The sequence below is a fragment of the Etheostoma spectabile genome, chromosome 24, assembly GCF_008692095.1.
Source record: "Etheostoma spectabile isolate EspeVRDwgs_2016 chromosome 24, UIUC_Espe_1.0, whole genome shotgun sequence".
Lineage (NCBI taxonomy): Eukaryota > Metazoa > Chordata > Actinopteri > Perciformes > Percidae > Etheostoma > Etheostoma spectabile.
Window position 1 is genome coordinate 15,706,729 of NC_045756.1, and position 10,802 is coordinate 15,717,530.

The window sequence follows — 10,802 nt, forward strand, 5'->3', positions numbered from 1 at the left end:
AATGCATTTTTCACGTCATGAGGCCTTTAAAGAAACAAAGAGAGAAACTAACCTCCGAGAAGACGAACCCTGCATCATTCGGATGACAGAGCAAACCTTCCTTGATGCCAACAATTGAAGCTGGACCGCAGCGAATATCCTGTAAAAACAACATTGTTTAGCATCCAGCTATCTGTTGGTCTTTCTCTGTCTGTGTCTGTCTGTCCTACCATCACTGGTCTCCTGGGGCGGGCGTCCACCGCCTGCCATCCGAGGCCGGCCGGCAGATCGACGCGCTTAATGACACACTCGTTCCAGCAGTGGGTAGTTCCTACAGAGACGTGCTGTCAGTACACCTATTGTACATGTTTTAGTCAGCCAAACCACAGATTACACACGTTGAATACGTTAGATATCTGATTACCTCATCGTCACAGACCTTACACTTTAAAGAAACTGCAGTATTGGACCATCTAAGTGCCAGAAAGACGCCATATCTACAAACAAGTTCTTTCCAGTGGTGGAAAGAACATTACTCAAGGACAGTACTTAAGTACAACTGTTACAAGTACAAAAAAGTAATTTTATCCTACCCAGTGTCCCCTGTGGAGCTGTGCCCCCTTGACCCAACCCGGATTGGGATCCGGATAGATGGATGGAGGTTTCCATTTTTGATACTTTTGAGGTGCAACTGCTAAAAGGTGACTATCTACATTTAGTTATGTCTCTTTGTTGTCCTTAGTGTCTGTTTGTGATATTATTGTGTCTGCGATTTGTAGACATCACTTTGTAGTTATTTTGTGTCTCACTGTAGTCACTTTGTGTCTCTTTGTAGTAATTTGTACCTTGTCTGTGTGGTGGAAAGTACCAACGTTTCTTAGTACACATTTGAGCAATTGTGTTGCAGTATATGTGGTTTCTTTCTGGTAAATCATGACTGTCAAAATGGCGCAGGACAAGTTAGACATTTCCAATGGACTAGTTCCTGGCTCGCGGTCTCCTAGCAACAGGCATGACTGACCAGATGGAGTCCCTGGTGTTGGCTGTGTCGGCGAGCCATCAGGCTGAGATGAAGTCGGTCTTCAGGTTGCCGTTGCTGTCGTGAGCTGAATTGAAGTTGGTGCGGTCCTCGCCGGGATGCCGAGGGCGCGTGGACTGTAGAGATATGAAATATTCAGATTATCAAATATGTTATGCTATCAACAAATATCACAAGGTTATGGTTCCTTTCATAAAACACACTCACCCGCTGCTCCATTTGAATATGTAAAAAAACAAAAAAAACAATAGAGGGGAGAACAAGTATTGAGACACTGCTGATTTTGCTGGTTTCCCTACTAGTCTGTAATTTTTATCATAGATACACTTCAACTGTGAGAGACTAATCGAAAACAAAAATCCAAAAAATCCCATTGTATGATTTATAAATAATTCATTTGAATTTTATGCGTAACATAGGTATTTGATACATCAGAAAAGCAGTACTTCAGATTTGGTACAGAAACTTTTTTTGCAATTCCAGAGATCATACGTTCCTGTGTTCTTGACCTGCAGCAAAATTTTGACCACTACTCCATTCAGACCTTCTCCAGATCCTTCAGGTTTTGGGACTGTCGCTGGGCAATACGGACTTTCGCACCCTCCAAGATTTACGATTGGGTTCAGGTCTGGAGACTGGCTAGGCCACTCCAGGACCTTGGGATGCTTCTTATTGATACTACTTAGTTGCCCTGGTGTGTGTTTCGGGTCCAGCCACGACCCACCAATCCTCTTATGAGGGAAGGAGGTTGTTGGCCAGATGCAACATCTGGGTACAATGGCCCCATCCATCCCCCCATCAATACGTTGCAGTCATCCTGGTCCCTTGTACAAAAGCATCCCCAAAGAATGATGCTTCACGGTGGGATGGTGTTCTTGGGGTGTACCATCTTCTTCTTCTTCTCCAAACACGGCAAGTGGATTTTAGACCAAACAGCTATTTTTGTCTCGTCAGACCACATGACTTCTCCCTATCCTCTCTGGATCATCCAGATGGTCATTGGGCCTGGACATGCGTGGCTTGAGCAGAGGGACCTAGCGTGCGCGCAGGATTGAATCCATGACAGCGTAGTGTTACTAATGGTTTTCTTTAAGACTGTGGTCTTAGCTCTTTCAAGTCATTGACCAGGTCCTTCATGTAGTTCTGGGCTGATCCATCTCTCGTGATCATTGATGCCCCCACGAGGTTAGATCTTGCATGGAGCCCCAGACCAAGGAAGATTGACCGTAATCTTAAATTCTTCCATTTTCTAATAATTGCGCAAACAATGGCCTTCTCACCAAGCTGCTTGCCTATTGTCTGTAGCCATCCCAGCCTTGTAAGGTCTACAGTTTTATCCCTGAGTCCTCACACAGCTCTCTGGTCTTGGCCATTGTGGAGAGGTTGGGTCTGTTTGAGTGTGTGGACAGGGTCTTTACAGGTAACGAGTTCAAACACGTGCAATTATTACCGGAAATGAGTGGAGAACAGGGGGGGGGCTTCTTAAAGAAAAAACTAACAGGTCTGTGAGAGCTGGAATTCTTAATGGTTAGTAGGTGATCAAATACTTGTGTGATGCATAAAATGCATTAATATTTAAAAATCATACAACGTAATTTTCTGGATTTTTGCTTTGAATCTGTGATTACCTAAAAATTACAGACCTCTACATGCTTTGTTAAATAGGAAACACTGCAAAATTTAGAAGGTATCAAATCTTGGCCTGAGAGTCCAATATATGTAATATTTAATATTGTAGTCTTGTAATGTTGTCTCTTTGCAGTTGTTTGCAGCCTCTGTGTTGTTTTAGGCCTCTATGTGTTTGTGGCCAAGTGTATCCTGGAAACAGTGCATGTCTTACAGGTGTTGAAGACCTCCAGAAACACCCAGCACTGGGCGTAGCAGACCGGGAGTCGTTCTGGCGTACTGCAGAAGGATCTGGACGCTGCGTCCAAGATGTCGGGGCCTGCCCAGCGAGTAGTCGTCACTCCAGTTCCCAACACACACGCCATTGTCCTGAGAGTTATCTGAGGGGAAGAGAAAGGTCAGGGAATCATCTGCTTCATCTCTGGGGTCAGAAATGTCTGAACCAAGATTTTAAAAAATCCATAGACAGCTGTTGAGATATTTTCCTCTGGACCAAGCTAGCTGAACTAAATCTGCAAAATGTTTTCTCACCATTGGATCCCATCCTGAATGTTTTGAGATGTTGCCTCGGTCATTGATCGGCATCTGAGACGCATCCAGGATGTAAATACAGGCGTCCAAAATGCCGCGCTCAAACTGCAGTGAGAAAACACATTTACATTCTGAGATAGGAGGACAAAAAATGTACACAGCCGTATTAGAAACTGTGTCGTCAGATGTACGGTTGTGATGACACAACTTACTATGAATAGGTAAAAAGGTGCCCACTATCAGTGCTGTTACAGCTTTCCCCGGCTGCAAAGATGGTGCAGAGACTCAGAAAGAGCAGATGGGAAAACGCTGACCAATCAGAGCCGACTGTGCTTTTTAAAGGGCATATTCAACCAGTAACACACAGCAGAACACGCGCTCACGGCGACAGTCTCAGTTTCAGGCACTACACCGGATATCTATTATCCGGATATCCGGCTTGTCAGGCTATCATGGCAGTTTGCTCTGTGATCCAGACTAACCTGTCCATAACCCGTCACGGGTTGCACACGCATCAATTGAACCCTGATACATCAATCCATGGTCGTTGAGGCGTACTCGTAGCCTGCTTATTTGGAAGAAACACAGCATCATCTGCAAAGAGAGACAGGCCGAGAGTTTTAAATTATCAGAAACAAAATGAATTTCTCTGAAACATTAAAGCTGCTTGAAGGAAGATTTAAGAAGAGTTTTGTGTATGTGTGTTTTGTGTTGGATATGTCTTTGTAGCTTTTTTAAGGCTTTTTTATTTAGCTTAAAAGAAGATTGTCTCAACACATAAGGAACACTGCATTTTTCAGTTTATAACAAACCTTTTTACTTTTTAAACTTAAGTTACAAAAACAGTCAATTAAAACAACATAGTCTCAGTGAAAACTTACTTAAAAATGTTCATAGATCTCCCTGAATAACTCCGAAACCCACAGGACACTACAACTCTCAATAAACTTGTAAAATCAAGAACTCTTGTATCATATACTTGAAAGCAATACTAGAGTAAAAGTATTTACCAAAAATACTTTAGTAAGTTAAGTTACCTTTTAGAATGTTACTTGGCTAAAAGTTCTAATATTATGCCATTTTCAGGTTTTCATGGCTTCATTTTTAAAAAAATATGTACGAATTAAGTACACTTGCATGAAAATTTTACGCAATTACAGTAACAAAGTCTTGTACATTTCGATTAATGTGTAGTTGTTGGTCTTAAAATGTCCGAAAATGGGGAAAATGTTGATCAATGTTTCCCAAAACCAAAGACGTCCTCAATATCTGGTTTGTCTACAACTTTAAAATATTCAGTTCACTGTCACAGAAGAGTGAAGAAACTAGAAAATACTCACATTTAACAAGGTCTAATCACAGAAGTGTTGCTTTCTTTTCTAAACAATGCTTAAACTGATCGATTGACCCAAAATAAATGCCGAGGATTTAATGGTGACATCTTTGCTTTTCTGACAGGAGAGACACATCCGAACATTGACTCTCAGGTGACAAGAGAGGAGTTCCTACCTTTACACCAGGCGTTGAACAGCATGTACAGGTCGGTGGCGGCGTTCCTCCTAGTTCGCTGCATGCCGGTTCCCGCCACAATGGCCACGTACGTACGAAACCTCCCCACAATGGCTTTGGGTGTCGGCATGATGCCCAGAGTCAATTACACCCTGACTGTCCACAATCCGACCCGACCACGGGCCTCCAAACGGAGTTGAAGGTCACCACTATCGGGAGCCCTACTGGCTGAAGGGTTTTCACCTGAAGTAGGAAGATGGTAGTGATGAGGATGAGGGTGTGTGTGTTGGTGTTGTGTGTGTGTTCTTTCATTTTTGCAACTATGTAAAGTCATTGGGCCTCATTCACCAATGTTCTTAACCCTTGGTTGTCTTAACTTCCCTTAGGGTCAATTGACCCGTGACTTATTTGGGGTTTTAAAAACAATCTGAATAAAATGTTACTTCATGATCTATTAACATATGTCTATCTCAATTTCAAACAATTGAGATAACATACGGTTAGGGAATGTAATCAGTCTCTACTAGCACACAATTAAAAATGGACAAAGATTCGACATTCACTGGTGCCTTTTACGCACAATTGAAGCTAACATGTGCGCAAAATCAGTAGTTTTACTGTTTTCGTCCTCATTCACTGCGACGCGACTAAATATGATCCAATCCACTTTATTTGTATAGCACATTTTACAAACACAAAGTTACAGAGTGCTGCACAAAAACTCAAACATACAAAACATTAATGTAAAATATTGTAAAAACAAATAAGGCGGGTTTAAAAAAAAATAAACATAGTAAAATGAATAAATACTAAAATACAGTAAAACAAGAAGAGACATCAGAGGACCACACAACTCACATGGAGTTAAAAGCCAAAGAATAAAAATGTGTCTAAGACGAGATTAAAACACTCAACTGTTGGGGCTGTTTGGACAGGGGGGGCCGAGCGTTCCAGAGTTTATGTCCAAATGATGTCTCGTTTTTTTGCAACTTCTTGCAGCAGTACCTCACATCAAAATTACTAAAGTTCTCTTTCTTTTGGAGTTGAGGCTTCCACCGTCTTTTAAAAATTTCTCTAAGTGTATACACCTGCCCAACTCATGCCCTTTTAAAGGAGGCTTTACCCATGCTAAATAGGTGCAACGGGTATGAGCTTTCTATTTAATTTCATGTTGTCCTTGGGTCAAATTGACCCATTTTCCTATATCAATGTTCTTTAATTCCCAAAATAACATGATTGAGTCCACAAAGCTCTTGGCAAGTACAAATCTCTACTTTGATTAATTTTGGGGTGTCTTATTCAATTTTATAGCATTGGAAAAACAAATTGAAGTGGTTTTGAAATAGTATTGAGTAAAAGTTGACATATTCCAGTCTGTGATCAGCCAACATCCATTCTTTAATTTTAGTCTAAATAATCCTTATTTTTATTTTCTAACTCAAACATTAGGTATGATTTCCTTTGAATGGCTTTAAACGCCAAAATAACTGTAAAACTAGTTAATAAGTTAGCGTTACGTAGGGTAAACGTAAAAAAAGTGACAAACATTGAAAAAAGCATCAAAAGGGACAAAATCGTAAGAAAAAGCTAAAAACATCAATAAAAAGCGTCGACAAAAGTGTTGACTTCAATTTTGACGAGAAAGACAACACCGAGGGTTAACAATCATTATTCTAAGAACACACCTGCGAACACATCATGACTCAGACGTCGATTTTCTTTTTAAAAACAATTTAAGAAAAAACTTAAGTATTGGTGAATGAGCCCTTACTTTTAGTGCACTGATCAGTTATCTGCGCTCTCTTGCTAACTAGTTTTCCCACATTCTTACATAAGTGCAACATGTAGGGTTCTGCCGTTACATCCGAAAACATATGCACAACAATGTATATGACATCCCATGAAATTATGGCAACGTGACGTGACGTCAGGTCACATGACAGTTAAGCTTAGCCGAGAAAAGGTGACTGGGAGCAAGCTCAGGGCCGATGGCGTTTCAGCAGCCATTGCAGTTGAGTTTAGAGGACATGCGGCAATGACAATTAAGTCCCCGGTTTTCACTGTGACTTACTGACCCAAAATTGGACTAAAAGAAAGAAACATTGACTAAACGTAGCCGATAGGTTGCTCAAGACAGCCAGAGGCAGCGCTGCTCGGAGCTCAGAGATGTTTTAGAAAGCCGTATTTTACGTTGCTGAATTACTGATAATTACATGGAGTCTGGTGGGTTTAGCAAACGCACTTTATCTTTTAAAAAAGATTCTTAATCTTTTACAGAAAGGTAGACCTCCTTAGAATCGACCCTAGGGGGGCTCAGCCCTAATGAGAACAGCTCTAGGTCTAGTGTCCCCGTTTTAAGTTTAAAAAAAATAAAAACATGACGTGTTTTGGAGGTATATACGCTTCTGAGCTGAAATGTCCCTGGATTTTGTCACCTTAGTTTTGATACCAAAACAAATACTTGAAGGGTAAATTTGTTTTTTTTTCCAACCTGTTTTTGTGTCTAAGTGACTGATGGGAACAACAATCTTTGCCATTGGTCGCTGCAGTCGTCAGCGATGAAACAAGCTACAATGTAAGTTAATAGGGAATTGCACACCTTCAATTTATGTGCTCATCTTTGTTGACAACACTATGGACAGCATTCTGTTAAATAGTCAGATCCAAAAATGACGTTGAAATTGCGTTCACCAACCCACCAGACTCCATAACCATTAATTAAAGCACGGAAAATACACATAATTAGAAGTCACCAGAAAAAAAATCTCTAATTCAAAGCTGTTTTGTTCATATTTCCATTTTTCCAACCATCACATCCTAGTTTTGGTTGAAACAAAAACATAGTTTACCGATTTACATGTGAAAATATCTTGGCTCTATACACAGTGTGGTAAAGAGGTCTATTTCTGCAGAGATTTTTCTATAATTTACTTATAATAATAATCAAAATCTGTCAGTGGCAAAAACAGCACCATTGGGGATATAGCAGCACCGGTTTGCAGCTGCTTATCACAACATTGTCGCTCAATACTGGACCAATTTCAAAGATTCTTTTTGCATGTAGTGCTGCATACAGTAAGAAATACGCGGACTACAGGAATTACAGTGCACTACTTTTAGTAGCTAATATACCAATGGTTCCTGAGAACAACCTCATTACATTGTCTAAAATGTTATGGTTCTTCACCTTTACAGGTTTTTAATGTTCTTTTTTTCCCAACACATGTAAATGTCTTTATTTGGGATATCTGTAAAGAAAGTCACGGAAACCCGCACACCTGTCTCCTATCCAGAATTCAAACTCACCAATCAGGAACTCGAGCTGGAAGTCGTCGCTCGGCGCCAGCGGCGGTTGAAGGTGAATTCACAGGAACTCCTGACCGCGGCGGACCACCAGGTTGGGGGTGTGTAGGGCCCGTTGGGTGTTGCTCTTCGTTTATCTGCTGACACATGTCGACCTTCTCTACCGACAGATACGCTGAGAGGAAATGAAGAAGGGAGAGTACATCATGTATGTATGCTATTGGTCTATTTCCACTATGTTCCGCTTTTGGATTGCTCCCTTCCACTGGAGGAAGATTTCCAGACTAGTGCAACAGCTAGTTAGACTATCTGTCCCATTGGAGTTTTCTGTTGCGCGACTAAAACAACTTTTAATCAAAAACACGTTCCACCAAAACAAGCCCTTCCCGAGGAGAAGATGTGGCCCAGCCAGACCTCCTTTGCGGCGCTGTGGAGGAAGGGCTGCCAAAGCGAGATGCCGTTGATCACTGATCAGAAAATGTTTTCATTATCATCTCACAGAAGTAAAAAACATGAATACATTAAATGGGTCTTACTGCCGTCAGGTGCAGGTGCTCTGGCTGTGGGAGAGTCAGGAAAGCCTCAAACTCTGGAAAATCGTCTTCTAAACTCCCAAGGTTGGTGGTCGGCACCTAAAGATATAACAGAATATTAAAATGAAGGAGAGCAATGAATACATGTAAGAGCAATTCCATGTTGTACTCCATAACATGGAGGTAGTTTACAGTCCTGACAAAGTCTTGTCGCTTATCTATTTTGTAGAAACACCGCTATTAACCTGACTTTTAATTAATCAATTGGTGTAAGAAGTAGCTCATATGAAAAGCTAAAACCCTCCCAAATGATGTTCATTGCACTGAAATAAATTAGTTTCACTAAAAAAAGATTTATTATTTAAACAAGACAGAAAGGTCAAATTTTGGCCAGACAAAAGTTTTGTCGCCTATACATAAATTGAACAGATTTACTACAAATACTAAAATATGTCAGCAAATGAAATAGTGGTGCTGTGAGATTCAAATTTAATATCTTGTATGACATCCATGAGCTTGAAGGACTGCATCCATGCGGCTTGGCAAGGATTCATACAATGTGTTGATGAAGTCATCAGGAATAGCTAGGAAAGCAGTCTTGCATGCCTCTCAGAGTTCATCAATATTCTTTGGTTTGGTCTTCCATGCTTCCTCTTTCATCTTACCCCACATATGCTCCATGATGTTCATGTCTGGTGACTGGGCCGGCCAATCTTCGAGCATCTTGATCTTCTTCCCTTGAGGAACTTTGAAGTGGAGATGGAAGTATGTGATGGAGCACCATCCTGCTGCAGAATTTGGCCTCTTTTATGGTTGGGAATTAAGAGGTAGCTAAGATGTCTTGGTTTTGAGACTATTGATGTTGCCTTCCACCCTGCAGATCTCCGCACACCCATACTGGATGTAACCAGACCATGATTTTTCCGCCACCAAACTTCACTGTTTCTGGGTGAATCTTGGATCCATGCGGGCTCCAGTAGGTTCCTGAATATTTGCGGCAGCTTTGGTGTTGTAATTCAACAGAAGGTTCACCTGAAAAATCCACTTTCTTCCACTTCTCCATCGTCCATCCTTTTAGCAAGCTGTGGGTCTTGGCAAATACACACGGTTTTTCAATGTCTTTTGTTTAGTGCTGGCTTCTGGGCACTGATGATTCGACCTGGAGGCCATTTCGAGACAGAATCCGACAAACTGTTCTGGTTGACACAAGGACTTCAGGGGACCAGGTCTCGTGGAGCTCTGCTGCAGTGGAAAATGGGCTGGCCATGGATTTTCAAGCCAACAAACGGTCCTCTCGAGCAGTTGTCTTGCGGGGTCTGCCTGACCTGGGTTGTCAAAAACATCTCCAGTGTCTTCAAATGTTTTTTTACCTCTGTCCTTGAAGCTGAGACACATTGAAGGTGTCTGCACACGCAGTGGATCTGGTCTTCAGCCTCTTGATAATCAAAACTTTAGTCAGGGTGAATCTCAGGCTGTTTGAGAGGTCTAGTTGCAGTTGATGTGAAGGTCTAGTGTACTGGTGGTTTGTATACCACCTAAGACCTGATTGATCCATTATTAGTCACAGGTGAAGTCATATGACAAGGCGACAAACTTAGTCTTTGCAAAAATTGACTCAATGGGCTTTACCAAGCGTGAATATTAGAATACTTTTTGACAGTTTCTTTTTGCACTGAAACATATTACAAAGCTGTTGGGATTAAAATGAGCCATTTCTTGTAAATAATCTTGATTAGAAATATATTTCATGCCCAGAAGCCAGCACTAAACAAAAGACAATTGAAAAACCGTGTGGTATTTGCCAAGACCCACAGCTTGCTAAAAGGATGGACGATGGAGAAGTGGAAGAAAGTGGATTTTTCAGGTGAATCTTCTGTTGAATTACACCAAAGCTGCCGCAAATATTGCAGGAGACCTACTGGAGCCCGCATGGATCCAAGATTCACCCAGAAAACAGTGAAGTTTGGTGGCGGAAAAATCATGGTCTGGGGTTACATCCAGTATGGGGTGTGCGAGAGATCTGCAGGGTGGAAGGCAACATCAATAGTCTCAAATACCAAGACATCTTAGCTACCTCTTATATTCCCAACCATAAAAGAGGCCAAATTCTGCAGCAGGATGGTGCTCCATCACAACTTCCATCTCCACTTCAAAGTTCCTCAAGGCGAAGAAGATCAAGATGCTCGAAGATTGGCCGGCCCAGTCACCAGACATGAACATCATGGAGCATATGTGGGGTAAGATGAAAGAGGAAGCATGGAAGACCAAACCAAAGAATATTG

The 10,802-nt window shown here is 41.5% G+C and overlaps 1 protein-coding gene across 1 annotated transcript in view; it reads left to right on the forward strand.

Annotated features, from left to right (window-relative positions):
- Nucleotides 1-10,802, forward strand: part of LOC116673676 (coagulation factor XIII A chain-like) — a gene marked incomplete in the record, with an annotated part of 36,089 nt that overhangs the window by 3,157 nt on the left and 22,130 nt on the right.